This window comes from Mesoplodon densirostris, chromosome 9 (assembly GCF_025265405.1).
Source record: "Mesoplodon densirostris isolate mMesDen1 chromosome 9, mMesDen1 primary haplotype, whole genome shotgun sequence".
Lineage (NCBI taxonomy): Eukaryota > Metazoa > Chordata > Mammalia > Artiodactyla > Ziphiidae > Mesoplodon > Mesoplodon densirostris.
The window spans coordinates 58,071,865-58,088,056 of NC_082669.1; the positions used below are offsets into that span (position 1 = coordinate 58,071,865).

General features: G+C 39.9%; 1 protein-coding gene across 4 annotated transcripts in view; it reads left to right on the forward strand.

The window, feature by feature from the left end:
- MTERF1 (mitochondrial transcription termination factor 1) overlaps positions 1 to 16,192 on the forward strand; it is a 394,940-nt gene that overhangs the window by 51,867 nt on the left and 326,881 nt on the right. For 2 of the 4 annotated variants that reach the window (XR_009533415.1, XR_009533414.1), the window contains exon 3: positions 8,251 to 8,284. The exons of the other annotated variants lie outside the window; for them this stretch is intronic. The gene's annotated coding sequence lies outside the window, so the exon portion shown is untranslated. The remainder of the gene's footprint in view (positions 1 to 8,250; positions 8,285 to 16,192) is intronic. 4 annotated transcript variants of the gene reach the window in all.

Below are 16,192 nucleotides of genomic sequence, written 5' to 3' on the forward strand. Positions count from 1 at the left end.
TAGGCTTCCTGGTGGAGGGGACTAGTGCCTGTGTTCTGGTGGATGAGGCTGGATCTTGTCTTTCTGGTGGGCAGGTTCACGTCTGGTGGTGTGTTTTGGGGTGTCTGTGGACTTTTTATGATTTTAGGCAGCCTCTCTGCTAATGGGTGGCATTGTGTTCCTGTCTTGCTAGTTGTTTGGCATAGGGTGTCCAGCACTGTAGCTTGCTGGTCGTTGAGTGAAGCTGGGTGCTGGTGTTGAGATGGAGATCTCTGGGAGATTTTCGCCATTTGATATTTTGTGGAGCTAGGAGGTCTCTTTTGGACCAGTGTGCTGAAGTTGGCTCTCCCACCTCAGAGGCACAGCACTGACTCCTGGCTCCTCAATTTGGGATGATTCGTTGTCTATTCATGTATTCCACAGATGCAGGGTACATCAAGTTGATTGTTGAGCTTTAATCCGCTGCTTCTGAGGCTGCTGGGAGAGATTTCCCTTTCTCTTCTTTGTTCTCACAGCTCCCGGGTTTCAGCTTTGGATTTGGCCCCGCCTCTGCTTGTAGGTCGCCGGAGGGCGTCTGTTCTTCGCTCAGACAGGACAGGGTTAAAGGAGCAGCCGCTTCGGGGACTCTGGCTCACTGAGGTCAGGGTGGGGAGGGAGGGGCACGTAGGCGGGGCGAGCCTGCAGCGGCAGAGGCCGGCGTGACGTTGCACCAGCCCGAGGCGCGCCGTGCATTCTCCCAGGGAAGCCATCCGTGGATCCCGGGACCCCGGCAGTGACGGGCTGCACAGGGTCCCCGGAAGCGGGGGCGTGGACAGTGACCTGCGCTCGCACACAGGCCTTGTGGCGGCGGCAGCAGCCCCAGCATCCCACGCCCGTCTCTGGCGTCCGCGCTTTCAGCCGCGGCTCGCGCCCGTCTCGGGAGCTCCTTTAAGCAGCGCTCTTAATCCCCTCTCCTCGCGCACCAGGAAACCAAGAGGGAAGAAAAAGTCTCTTGCCTCTTCAGCAGGTCCAGACTTTTTCCTGGACTCCCTCCCGGCTAGCTGTGGCGCATTAGCCCCTTCAGGCTGTGTTCACGCTGCCAGCCCCAGTCCTCTCCCTTCGCTCCGACTGAAGCCCGAGCCTCAGCTCCCAGCGCCGCCCGCCCCGGTGGGCGAGCAGACAAGCCTCTCGGGCTGGTGAGTGCCAGTTGGCACCGAACCTCTGTGCGCGAATCTCTCCGCTTTGCCCTACCCAGGTACGTGGGGAGTTTCTTGCCTTTTGGGAGATCTGGGGTCTTCTGCTAGCGTTCAGTAGGTGTTCTGTAGGAGTTGTTCCACGTGTAGCTGTATTTTTGGTGTATCTGTGGGGAGGAAGGTGATCTCTGTCTTCTTGGTTAATTTTGATGCAAAAAATGACACCACAAGAAAATAACACAAAGAAAAGCTTGTATTTGAATTTAGCTATGGTGAATTAATAGTAATCCCCCAAGTCCCTTCCCTTTAGCAACATTAAATTCTGTAATGTTTTCCAGCTCCCTCCTCCACAATTTTCCTCCTTTAGGGTCATGAGTGATTAACTTTATTAACTTAATGTCAACTGATATTTTTACAGTAAATCCTTTCAAACATTCAGAGACAGATTTCATTTTAATGGTTTAAATTTGAGGAGTTTTTCAATGCTTTGCTGGGTTGTTGTTCTGAATGCTGAGATGGAAGAGGGAATTTAAATGATTTCTGAAGGAGGTAATATATGTGACTTTCATAGTACCTACTAAAGTCTGCAAGAGGAAAATTGATCTTGCTTTTTTTTTCCTTCAAAAAAATTTCTGGGCTTCCCTGGTGGCGCAGTGGTTGAGAGTCCACCTGCTGATGCAGGGGACACGGGTTCGTGCCCTGGTCCGGGAGGATCCCACATGCCACGGGGCCACTGAGCCTGGGTGTCCGGAGCCTGTGCTCCGCAACAGGAGAGGCCACAACAGTGAGAGGCCCTAGTACCGCAAAAAAAAAAAAAATTTCCAAACCACTACTCAAAATTTCTAACCCAACACCCCAGATTGTAATGTGTTAATAATATAGATCTACATGATTTAATGCTGTCTTTTTTTTTAAAAAATTATTTATTTATTTTATTTTATTTTTGGCTGCGTTTCGTCTTTGTTGCTGCACGCGGGCTTTCTCTAGTTGCGGCAAGCGGGGGCTACTCTTTGTTCTGGTATGCAGGCTTCTCATTGTGGTGGCTTCTCTTGTTGAGGAGCACGGGCTCTAAGTGCGCGGCCTCAGTAGTTGTGGCATACGGGGTCAGTAGTTGTGGCTCGCGAGCTCTAGAATGCAGGCTCAGTAGTTGTGGCTTGCGGGCTCTAGAATGCAGGCTCAGTAGTTGTGGTGCACGGGCTTAGTTGCTCCGTGGCATGTGGGATCTTCCTGGACCAGGGCTCGAACCCGTGTCCCCTGCATTGGCAGGTGGATTCTTAACCACTGTGCCACCAGGGAAGCCCCTAATGCTGTCTTTAAAAATAGATATAGGAAAACACTTTGAGTGATTTATGGTACAGTAAAATTTGGTTATATTTATATATTGATAAAATATTATTTTTGCATTGCTTAGACATGCCATTAACTTTGACTAACATGAAGGCAACCTTTAGTTACTTAAAAAGCATTTTTATGGTGAGGTGAGTAGTATTGGTTAATGTGAGTGGGACTTAAGTAAATTTCATTGCCCCAATATAATTTTTGTGAGTCTTACAATTAGAGAAAAAGCAGCTTTGAGTTACAAGTCATTATTTCTGAGATATCTGCTGAGAAACGACTACAGCTGCTCCTTATTTTCTGGGCAAAGGAACTGCTCACAGATGCTCCTGCTAGACACAGCATTGGTCATAGCTGCTCAACCCTGGTAGTGTAACATTATTTTCACGATTCTCTGACTTTTCCTTTTTGCCAGTCAAATATAAATTTGGATTTAAATGTTCTTTGTTAATGGTTACAGAGGCAACAAGCTGACATAAACTAGCAAGCCAATAGGTAAGGTTTAGACATACCTCCTTTAGTAAAGATGCTGTATTCATTCATTCATTCACTCATTCATTTCTCCAACAAATATTTATTAAGTACCCACTATGTATCAGGTACTATTCTAGATGCTGGGGTTTCAACAGTGGACAAAATAGGCCACCATCCTGGCCCATAGGCTCAAGCTTACATTCTAGTGGGTGGATATAGACAAAAAACAAAACTAATAATTAAAACATATAGTATGCAGATGGTAATAAGTGCTGTGGAGGAAAATGAAGCAGGAATGGGGTAGAGGGAGTTCTAGGGTGAAGGATAGGATTCCAATTTAAATCAAATGGTCAGAGAACACCTCACTGAGAACAAAGAAAATGGAAGCCAAGAAGTGAGCCGTGTAAATATATCTGAGGGAAGAGTGTTCTGGGCAGAAGAAACAGCAAGTGCCATGGCCCTGGGGTAGGAGAGTGCTTGATTGTGTTAACTGAACAACAAGGAGGCTGGTAAAGCAGGAATAGTAATGGAGGGGAGAACATAGGGGATAAAGTCAGAGAGGTAATAGGGCCACTTCATTTAGGGCTTTGTAAGTCATTGTAAGGACTTTGGTGTTTACTATGAGGGAGAAGGGGAAGCCACTAGAGGGTTTTGAGCAGAGAGATAACACTATTTGATTTGTTTTAAAAGAATCCCTATGGCTCCTTCATTGAAATAGGAAGCAAGGTCATCAGCTGAGAGTGAGGATAAGGGAGAGGGTGGTGGTAGAGATTATGATGCAGTAGCCTAGGAGAGTGGGACAATGATTTGATTAGGGAAATACAGTGTGAGTACCAGGTAGCATGGAGGGCCCACTTAGGGTTAGAGGTCATGAATTTAAAGTGATATCAGTCAGCCATGTGGAGCAGGCAGAGTAGGATTTAATGAGGGTTGAGGTTTTGCCAAGTGACTTAGAACAGGAAGGGTGGGGAAGGGGAGTTGAATGTCACTCAGGGGAATGATTTAGTGATTGACTTTGGAGTTTAGGCTGACTAAGTAGAGAAGTGAGTACACAAGGAGCAAGGACAGTGAAAAGTTGGTAACTTCAATGGACTGAAGTTATCATGTTGGATATGGGACAGAGTGAGCTGGTCAGAGAATGATATGCTTGAAGTTTAGCTCATGGGCCAAAACTGGTTTCATTTAGGGTGTGGTAAGAAAGTTATCTTTCTCAAATGAAGTATGAAAATGCCAAAGACAAATATTCATTATAATTGAATCCCTTTGAACCATGCCATGCCATTCTTTCTAGATTTTTCCCCCAATATTTGAGTTTTTAGAACACTAGCAGAAAATATCCATAATGGATGACTTAGAAGAGTATATACTCAGTTCGTAGATTTCACTAAGAAAAAAAAATTACAGTCTAGCAGAATCAGTCTTCCCAAGATTATTTGCTTTATCTTAGCTAAAAAAACTAAAACAAACAAAAAATAAACAGCACCGAGATCAAGGAGACAAAATATTCCCTGTTCAGTTGGAAATATTCAACAAACAAATGAAAATCATATTTATATTTTCCATTGTCCCAAGCACTAGCTGGAGACTAGGAAAATACTTGTGAATGATGTAGCACAGTAATGGTTACAGTAAAACAAAAACTCAAACCCAATAAATACTTGCCATTGGAACACACATCTTATTTACAAAATCATGCTCTTTCTCTTTGGCTTTTGAAGAGAGACTATTAGATTCTAAGTACATAAAACTTGAAAGAAGTGTAAATATAAATTATTTAGTGCTTTTTCTTAAGTACAGATTAAAATGCTATCATATGGAATTTCATAACAGTGGTAGTTAGGCTGCTTGAGTTGAAATTGTATCAGGATGTGTAAGGATCCCTTAAGTTAAATTGGACCGAGGATTTGAAAATATCTTCTTTTTGTGTTGTTGTTGTTACTTTCCATAAGCCTTTCTAGGTATAGATAATGTAAAAAAATGGACACTTCAAGCTCTGAGGATGATTAAATATCCAGGATAATTAGCTATGCAATTATTTTGAAGAAATAAATTGAAAGTTGACATAAATACAAACTGTAAAAAAAAGGGTAAGCCCACCACAAATATAGATTCTGTTGTTTTATAGTTTCCCAAATTCAAACACTTAAAAAAATTTTTTTTGTTTTGTTATAGGATGAAATGTAGATAGGAACACATATATATGTGTGTGTGTATATATATATATATATATATATATATATATATATAAAACTGAATATATGAAAAAAATAAATTAAACTTGCTTAAACAACAACTGTAAGTCTGTGTATTTTAGCACAGAATATAGATTTTTCTATTTCCTGTGGCTTAATTGAGAAGTTAAAAAATGACATATCAGGAATCTTTATGCCCTGTTGCTTTGTCACATGCAGTGTTAAGTATTACCATTAGTAGTAAAGTATTTTATTTTTAAGATAAATTGTCATATAAAAACACACTTATTTGCATTTTGTCAAAATTACAAATCATGGTGTTCTGGGTCCCCCCCTCCGACCCCTTACTTTAACACTGGAGGGGTTTACATGATTTTCATTTTCAATCTACATATGAACTTTTGGGCCTAGAGCTTTATCAAGTTAAGAGTGCAAGATGCTTTGTAAAGAGCTGAAGTAGTTCCTTACAAAGTAAAGTAACCAATCCATTAATTGAAAATATTTCTCTAAGCAAAAGTCACAAAGAAGGAGGTTTGTTACTAAAAAGCTGATTTTAGCTACATTTTGAAAGGGGTACAGTAACCCAATCAACCAGTTACATGAGAACCCCCTTAATATTTAAAAGCTCCAAAATTTTTCAATTAATACATAATTTTAAAAGCTGGATAAAAATAATCCTAAACTTAAAATAATAAAACTGGGCTTCCCTGGTGGTGCAGTGGTTAGGAATCTGCCTGCCAGTGCAGGGGACGCGGGTTCCAGCCCTGGTCTGGGAAGATCCCACATGCCATGGAGCAAGTGGGCCTGTGCACCACAATTACTGAGTCTGCGAGCCACGGCTGCTGGGCCTGCATGCCACAACTCCTGAAACCCACGTACCTAGAGCCCATGCTCTGCAACAAGAGAGGACACTGCAATGAGAGGCCTGCTCACTGCAACGGAGGGTGGTTCCCCTGCTCGCCGCAACTAGAGAAAGCCCGTATGCATCAGCAAAGACCCAATGCAGCCAAAAATAAATTTATTTTTTAAAAAAGTTATTAAAAAATAAATAAGTAAATAAAACTGACAGTTGTGGTGAAGCTGTATGATACCACAACTAATTAAATCAATTACTGACCATATGACACTTGCTAGATTTGGTTGATAACTTCAAGGAAAGTAGATCTCAAGGAGTTTATAATCTCAAGTGATCCCAAGGAGCTTATAATTTCTTAGAGGAGGTAAGAATAATATATACCCAAGACAGCAGAATAGAACATGTGATGAATGAGCTTAGGGAAGGGCCACTACCAATGCTTTTCCTTTCAAAAATTTTTTTTCCTCCTGGGAGACTTAATGCTTTTTGCACTTGGTATTACTCACATAGTACTTATTACACTCTTAGCTGACCTAGAAAATATTTATCAATTTTTTTGGGCTGCCTAGGATCTGAGTTGTCCTTCTAGATTTGGAGAATTCTTATCATATGAGTTTTGGTAAGAGGAGGACTGAAAAAGCCAGATAGTAGTCACTTTCCCATGCTTCTTTGCAGCTAGGGTGTAGGCATATGACCTAGGCTCAACCAATCAATTAAAAAATATGACAGTTTTATTGAGGTATAACTCACAAATCATTCAGTTGACTCACTTAAAGTGTACAGTTAGGTTGTTCTTAGTATATTCACAGAGTTGCATAACAATCCACAACTGATTTTAAAACATCTTCATCACCTCAGAAAGAAACACCATATCCGTTAGTAGCCATTTTCCATTCCCCTAACCTCCTCAGCCCTAGGCAACTCTATTCTACTCTTAGTCTCTGTAGATTTGCCTGTCCTGGACATTTCATATAAATGGAATTATATAATAGTGGTTTTTGTAATTGCCTTCTTTCACTTAGCATAATGTTTTCAAGTTTCATCCATGTTGAAGCATGCATCAGAACTTCATTATGTTGCTGAATAATATTCCATTGTATGGATACACCACATTTTATCTACTGATCAGTTGATGAACATTTGAGTTATTTTTGTATACGATGTGAGTTAGGGATCCAAGTTCATTCCTTTGCATGTGGATATCAAGTTGTTTCACCCAGCACCACTTTTTTGAAAAGATTTTTCTTCCCACATTAAATTTTCTTGGCACCCTTGCCAAAAATCAATTGGCTGTAAATGTGAGGATTTATTTCTAGACTCTCAATTCTATTCTGTTGATCTACATGTCTATTCTTATGCTAGAACCCACCGTATTAATTGCTGTAGTTTTGAAGTAAACTCTGAAATCAGGAATTGTGAGTCCTTCAATGTCTTCTTCTTTTTCAAGATCTTTTTTGGCTCTTCTGAGTTTCTTGAATTTCCATATGAATTTTAGCATCAGCTTCTCAATTTCTGCAAGGAAGCCATCTGGAATTTATATAGGAATTTTGATGAACCTGTAGATCACTGTGGGTACTAAAGCCATCTTAACAATATTGTCCTCCAGTCCATGAACAATGATGTATTTCCATTTATTTAGGCCTCCTTTAATTTCTTTCAGCTATATTTTATAGTTTCCAGAGTAGAAGTTTTGCATTCCTTTTGTTAAATTTATTCTTAAGTATTTTACTTTTTGCTAATATTGTACATGGAATTATTTCCTTAATTTCACTTTTGGTTTTCTCATCACTATTGTATAGAAATGCAATCGAGTTTTGTATATTGATCTTGTATTATGCAACCTTACTGAACATGTTTATTAGTTCTAATAGTTTTTTAGTGGATCTCTTAGGATTTTCTATATACAAGATCATGTCATCTGCAAATAGATATAATTTTATTTCTTGCTTTCCAATATGGATGCCTTTTATTTCATTTTCTTCCCTAATTGTTATGGCTAGAATCTTCAGTACAATGTTGAATAGAAGTAGTGAGAATGGACATTCTTGTCTCATTCCTATCATAGTAGTAAACTATTCAGTCTTTCACCATTAAGTTCAACCCATCAAATTTTGGATACAGAGAAGTAGGGATCATTAGAGAACCCATTCTAACACTTCCTATTTCTCTTTCCTGCTTTATTTATTGTACTTATCACATTCAGGTGTACTGTACATTTTAAACTATTCTTTCTGTTTTATAGTCTGTTCCCTGCTCCTGCCTGCCTCCCATCTAATGTAAGTACCATTCGAGCAAGCATTTTCATTAGTTCTGGTCACTGTTTCATCAAAACCCAGAACTATGCTGGACACATACACTCAATACATGTCTGTCGGTTGAAAGAATGATACCGTGGTGTGTTTTCTATTGCTGGTTTGTAAACTATTTTGTGAAAGGAAGCATAGTTTTGGATTTAAAAAAATTTTTGTTTTATCTGTACCAGCTAGTATAATGTATCGGATATGGTAGGTGCTTAGTAAATGTTGGTGAAATAGAATCAAACATTCTGTTGAAGACAAAAGTCTTCATGGAAATAAGAGTTGAGCTAGGACTGAAGGATGAGTAGGAATGAGGTGGACAGAAGTAGGGAAATATTAGTGGTGTTAAATGTAAATTTTATTACTTTGGTTAAAAAAAAAAATTAACTGTGCAGAAATTTATTCTCTCACAGTACTGGGGGCCAAAAGCTTGAAATCAAGGTGTTAGTAGGACCATCCTCTAAGCGAGCATACTTCCTGGCCTTTTCTTGTAGTAACCTCAGGCATTCCTTGCCTTGCAGCTGCAGTGCTTCTATCTCTGATTCCATTGTCACAGGGTGTTTTCGCTGAGTTTGTCTGTCTTCTCATGGAATATTTTCTCTTCTTTTTTTTTTCATTCTTTTTTTTTAATTGAAGTATAGTTGATTTACAATGTTGTGTTAATTACTGCTGTGGAACAAAGTGATTTGGTTATGCATATATATGTATTCTTTTTTTAATATTCTTTTCCATTATGGTTTATTATAAGATATTGAGTACAGTTCTCTGTGCTATATGGTAGGACCTTATTGTTTATACATGTGCTAACCCCAACCTCCCTCTCCATCCCTCCCCCAATCCCCTCCCCCTTGGCAACCACCAGCCTGTTCTCTATGTCCATGTGAATTTTCCTCTTATAAGGACACCAGTCATCTTGGATTAGGGCTCATCCTAATGACCTCATCTTAACTTGATTACATGTGCCAAGACCCTATTTCCAAATAACATCACATTTACAAGTACCGGGGGCTAGAAGGATTTCAACATGTCTTTTGGAGGACATAATTCAGCCTATAAAATGCCATGACTCTTAGGTTTAATGTGACCCATTTCTACTTTCCCAGTCTCACCTCTTGCTTGTCACTCCCTGTGTACATACTTCAGTTCTACTGAACCACTTGCTGTTGTCCTGTCTGGAATGCCCCAGTCTGATAGGTTAACACCATGTAATACGTTATAGCCCAACTCAAGAGTCATGTTCTTTGGGAAGTCTTCCTTAAATCCAGGTTAGGTTAGGGGCTTCTCTTTTAGGCCCATTTATAATATTTGCGCTGCTGCACTGTAATTATTTATTTACCCATCTCTTTCTTACACTAACTCTGAAGTTGTTGAAGGCAGAGACTTTGTGTCATCTTTATCATTGTGTTCTCCTTGCTTAGCACAGTGCTTAGCAGTTGGAAGTCACCCAGTAAATGTTTACTATTGAGTGTGAGTAACATTACAAAAGAAATTTGATAGAACCTAGAAAGCAATAGGGTGTAAAGGAAGAAGAAATGAAGGATTACTTTAGAACTTTGAGTATAAGTAGGAGGCCAATTGAGGTATATATGGGCAGAAAAAGCAAAGTTCAAAGAGGAGATGGTTTGGGGGAAATATTATAATCCCAATTAAAAGGGATTATGGAATAAATATATGGTAGAGGAAGTAGAGGGCGAACCCTTTGAGGACAAGGATTGGGCCTTATCATTGTGTTTCTAGTACTTAGTACTTAGAATTCTGCCTGGCATAAAAGAGACCATCAATTCATATTTACCACATGAAGTGTAAAGTGAATGTTTTCAGGTCTCTAGGTTGGTGTTTCTACTGACCAAATAGAGAAGTTTTGGACAGTTAACTGGTTTGGGAGCTGGAAAGACAAAGCCTTCAGCTTTGGGTATGTTGATTTAAAAATTAGAACAGAATGTTTAAGGGGGAAATTTCTGGTAAATAAATCTATAGAGCCATGAGCACTCAGAGCTGTGGACTTGAAAGTCACAGATGTCTATTTGGAGGTTATCAATGATAATTGAAGACATGGAAGTAGATGAAGTTTGAGAGGGATTGGGCATAGACTAAAGGATTGAAGAATAGAGGTCAGGACCTTGGGAAAACACACATTTGGGTACTAGGAGGTGAAACATAAGCCAGAAGGAGATGGAGAAGGAGCAGCCACAAAATGGGACACTGCGATTAGACGGTGTCACAGAATCCATTGGGGGACATAATTTGAAAAACAGGAAGTCATTAACTGTGTCAAATGCTGAGAAAAGATCAAGAATAATAAGGACTGAGAAAAACTCATCAGCTTTAGCCTTGATTTAGTCATTTGTGACCTTCAAGAGAAATATTTCAGTGGAGTGTTGGCAGTTAAATCTTATCTCAGCTATTTAAAAAGGAATTTGGGGCTTCCCTGGTGGCGCAGTGGTTGACAGTCCGCCTGCCGATGCAGGGGGCGTGGGTTTGTGCCCCGGTCTGGGAAGTTCCCGCGTGCCGCAGAGCGGCTGGGCCCGTGGGCCACGGCCGCTGAGCCTGCGCGTCCGGAGCCTGTGCTCCGCAACGGGAGAGGCCACAGCAGTGAGAGGCCCGCGTACTGCAAAAAATAAAAAATAAAAATAAATAAAAATATAAAGGAATTTGGTGACAATTTGGTGACAATAGGAGAGGTGGTGTTCTGTAGATCATATAATTAAATTTGGCAAGAAAAGGAGAGAAACTGAATAATAGCTTGGAAGGTCAGCGGGATCAACAAAGACTTATTGCTGTGCTTTTGAAATGTGATGCACTTTTGACAAATTTAGTGTTCTATATCTTGAGTGTTTGGTTCCCAAATCAGGCTAGAGCTAAAAGACTGAGTTACAAAGGTGGAGAAATCATGTGGCTTTTGGCTTAACAAACCAGAAGAGTGTCCTACTGGGTACCAGTGCTTTGTTGTGTGGCCAGCATTGGAAAAGAGAAGTGGGGCAGAAAGATCATGAGAAGTTTTTATGGTGGAACAGAAATTGTTAGGTCAGGGAGCAGAATCAGCATGTTGGAACAGAAGAGACTGAGCAAACCTCTCTGTTTATAGATGAAGCAGCTGAGGTTCAGAAAGAAACCCTGGGATTTCTGAGTATTAAAGAAAAAACATCCAGGCTGTTTGATAGGGCGATGGATTTGTTTGCCTTTCTCCTCAGGCTGAGGGGAATTCCATGGCAGCCTTACTGCTCCCTAAGAGAGTATTGGATTGTAGACAAACCAAGAATTACTGTCTGCCCTTTTTATTGAGGATGTTGCTGATCAGAGAGTATTAGTCTCTTTGGGGACACAGTCTACTTCTCAGACAACTTCTAGAACCAATTTGGCTGTGCTTTGCAAATAGAGATGGAGAAATGGAGACCCATATTGTTGCCTCCCTAGGGTCATCATTAACCAAACCAGCTGGCTGACAAGCCTGTGGCTATGGAAACCAACCTTGCTGAGGAAAGATGGATTATAAAAATAAGCCTCTTTTCTTTTCAACTTGATTTACTGGAATGATGTCTTGGCACTATGAATTAGATCTTGCAGAAATATCAGATTGGATCATTGAATCAGTCAATACCTTAGTTTTCTTAAATATCCTCTGTTATTTGACCTTTTTGGTTCTGTCGAAGACAGTGATGAATACTGCATTTTTTTTTTTTTTTTTTTTTTTTTTTTTTGCGGTATGCGGGCCTCTCACTGTTGTGGCCTCCCCCGTTGCGGAGCACAGGCTCCGGACGCGCAGGCTCAGCGGCCATGGCTCACGGGCCCAGCCGCTCCGCGGCATATGGGATCCTCCCAGACCGGGGCACGAACCCGTATCCCCTGCATCGGCAGGCGGACTCTCAACCACTTGCGCCACCAGGGAGGCCCAATACTGCATTTTTTTACTCATGAAGATTTTTACATGTGAACCCCTGATATTCTTTGCTTTCACATGTGCAAATTCAGAATTCCTGCTATGGAGAAAAAATAGTCTGTGGTGCTGGGCATACCTTTGCTGTAGGGATTCAAGATGATGAAGAAAACAGTAAGCTGGGAGTTGGATGTATCCCTATCTATCTACATGCAAATATCAGTTTTCTTCTCGAAAATATTTTTTTCATCTTCATTGAGGATTGGAGGAGATATGATATATCTTATGTGCCACCAACTCTTATGTATGTTATGTATATATGCAAATGTTACACGCATATATACACATATACACACAAACATACACATGGATGCCAGAATTCTTTACCCACTCTTGGAAACACCATATGCAGGGATAATAGATACTAAGGTTGAAGGTCAGGGAGAATATGTGTGGTAGAAACATAAAAGGGTTTATTAAAAAATTCTTCAGGTTACTTGAGGTATTTTCCTCTAAACTTATCTTTTCTCTCCCACACTGTTATACAGTTTTTACATCATAATTCTATGTAGCACTGAAAAGCCTAAGGCAGCCTATTTAGAAGTCTCTTTTTTTTTTTAACATCTTTATTGGAGTATAATTTCTTTACAATGGTGTGTTAGTTTCTGCTTTATAACAAAGTGAGTTAGCTATACATATATCCCCATATCTCCTCCCTCTTGCGTCTCCCTCCCACCCTCCCTATCCCACCCCTCTAGGTGGTCACAAAGTACCGAGCTGATGTCCCTGTGCTATGCGGCTGCTTCCCCCTAGCTATCTGTTTTACATTTGGTAGTGTATATAAGTCCATGCCACACTCTCACTTCGCCCCAGCTTACCCTTCCTCCTCCCCATGTCCTCAAATCCATTCTCTACATCTGCGTCTTTATTCCTGTCTTGCCCCTAGTTTCCTGAGAACCTTTTTTTTTTTAAGATTCCATATATATGTGTTAGCATACAGTATTTATTTTTCTCTTTCTGACTTACTTCACTCTGTATGACAGTCTGTAGGTCCATCCACCTCACTACAAATAACTCAATTTCGTTTCTTTTTATGGCTAAGTAATATTCCATTGTATACATGTGGCACATCTTCTTTATCCATTCATCTGTCGATGGACACTTAGGTTGCTCCATGTCCTGGCTATTGTAAATAGTGCTGCAATGAACATTGTGGTACATGACTCCTTTTGTTTTTGTTTTTGTTTTTTAACATCTTTATTCGAGTATAGTTGCTTTACATTGTTGTGTTAGTTCCTGCTTTATAACAAAGTGAATCAGCTATACATATACATATATCCCCATATCTCTTCCCTCTTGCATCTTCCTCCCTTGCACCCTCCCTATCCCACCCCTCTAGGTGGTCACAAAGCACTGAGCAGATCTGCCTGTGCTATGCGACTGCTTCCCACTAGCTATCTGTTTTACGTTTGGTAGTGTATATATGTTCATGCCACTCTCACGTTGTCCCAGCTTACCCTTCCGCCTCCCCTTGTCCTCAAGTCCATTCTCTAGTAGGTCTGAGTCTTTATTCCCGTCCTGCCCCTAGGTTCTTCATGACCATTTTTTTTTGTATTCCATATATATGTGTTAGCATATGGTATTTGTTTTTCTCTTTCTGATTTACTTCACTCTGTATGACAGACTCTAGGTCCATGCACCTTACTACAAAAAACTCAATTTCGCTTCTTTTTATGACTGAGTAATATTCCATTGTATATATGTGCCACATCTTCTTTATCCATTCATCTGTCGATGGACAGTTAGGTTGCTTCCATGTCCTAGCTATTGTAAATAGAGCTGCAATGAACATTGTGGTAGATGACTCTTTTTGAATTATGGTTTTCTCAGGGTATATGCCCAGTAGTGGGATTGCTGGATCATATGGTAGTTCTATTTTTAGTTTTTTAAGGAACCTCCATACTGTTCTCCATAGTGGCTATATCAATTTACATTCCCACCCACAGTGCAAGAGGGTTCCCTTTTCTCCACACCCTCTCCAGCATTTATTGTTTGTAGATTTTTTGATGATGGCCATTCTGACCGGTGTGAGATGATACCTCATTGTAGTTTTGATGTGCATTTCTCTAATGATTAATGATGTGGAGCATTCTTTCATGTGTTTGTTGGCAATCTGTGTATCTTCTTTGGAGAAATGTCTATTTAGGCGTTCTGCCCGTTTTAGGATTGGGTTGTTTGTTTTTTTGATATTGAGCTGCATGAGCTGCTTGTATATTTTGGAGAGTAATCCTTTGTTCATTGCTGCGTTTGCAAATATTTTCTCCCATTCTGAGGGTTGTCTTTTGGTCTTGTTTATGGTTTCCTATGCTCTGCAAAAGCTTTTAAGTTTCATTAGGTCCCATTTGTTTATTTTTGTTTTTATTTCCATTTCTCTAGGAGGTGGGTCAAAAAGGATCTTGCTGTGATGTATGTCATAGAGTGTTCTGCCTATGTTTTCCTCTTAAGAGTTTGATAGTGTCTGGCCTTACATTTAGGTCTTTAATGCATTTTGAGTTTATTTTTGTGTATGGTGTTAGGGAGTGTTCTAATTTCATTCTTTTATATGTAGCTGTCCAGTTTTCCCAGCACCACTTATTGAAGAGGCTGTCTTTTCTCCATTGTATATCCTTGCCTCCTTTATCAAAAATAAGGTGACCATATATGTGTGTTGGCTTATCTCTGGGCTTTCTGTCCTGTTCCATTGATCTATATTTCTGTTTTTGTGCCAGTACCATACAGTCTTGATTACTGTAGCTTTGTAGTATAGTCCAAAGTCAGGGAACCTGATTCCTCCGGCTCTGTTTTTCTTTCTCAAGTTTGCTTTGGCCATTTGGGGTCTTTTGTGTTTCCATACAAATTGTGAAATTTTTTGTTCTAGTTCTGTGAAAAATGCCATTGGTAGTTTGATAGGGATTGCACCGAATCTGTAGATTGCTTTGGGTAGTATAGTCATTTTCACCATGTTAATTCTTCCAATCCAAGAACATGGTATATCTCTCCATCTGTTCGTATCATGTTTAATTTCTTTCATTAGTGTCTTATAGTTTTCTACATACAGGTCCTTTTTCTCCTTAGGTAGGTTTATTCTTAGATATTGTATTCTTTTTGTTGCATTGGTAAATGGGAGTGTTTCCTTAATTTCTCTTTCAGATTTTTCATTATTAGTTTATAGGAATGCAAGAGATTTCTGTGCATTAATTTTGTATCCTGCAACTTTACCAAATTCATTGATTAGCTCTAGTAGTTTTCTGGTGGCATCTTTAGGATTCTCTTTGTATAGTATCATATCCTCTGCAAACAATGACAGCTTTACTTCTTCTTTTCCAATTTGGATTCCATTTATTTCTTTTTCTTCTCTGGTTGCTGTGGCTAAAACTTCCGAAACTATGTTGAATAATAGTGGTAAGAGTGGGCAGCCTTGTCTTGTTTCTGATCTTAGTGGAAATAGTTTCAGTTTGTCACCATTGAGAATGATGTTTGCTATGGGTTTGTCATATATGGCCTTTATTATGTTGAGGAAAGTTCCCTCTATGCCTACTTTCTGCAGGGTTTTCATGATAAATCAGTGATGAATTTTGTCAAAAGCTTTTTCTGCATCTATTGAGATGATCATATGGTTTTTCTCCTTCAATTTGTTAATATGGTGTATCACGTTGATTGATTTGCATGTATTGAAGAATCCTTGCATTCCTGGGATAAACCGTACTTGATCACGGTGTATGATCCTTTTAATGTGCTGTTGGATTCTGTTTGCTAGTATTTTGTTTAGGATTTTTGCATCTATGCTCATCAGTGATATTGGCCTGTAGTTTCCTTTCTTTGTCTTTGTGACATCTTTGTCTGGTTTTGGTATCAGGGTGATGGTGGCCTTGTAGAATGAGTTTTGGGAGTGTTCCTCACTCTGCTATTTTTGGAAGAGTTTGAGAATGATGGGTGTTAGCTCTTCTCTAAATGTTTGATAGAATTTTCCTGTG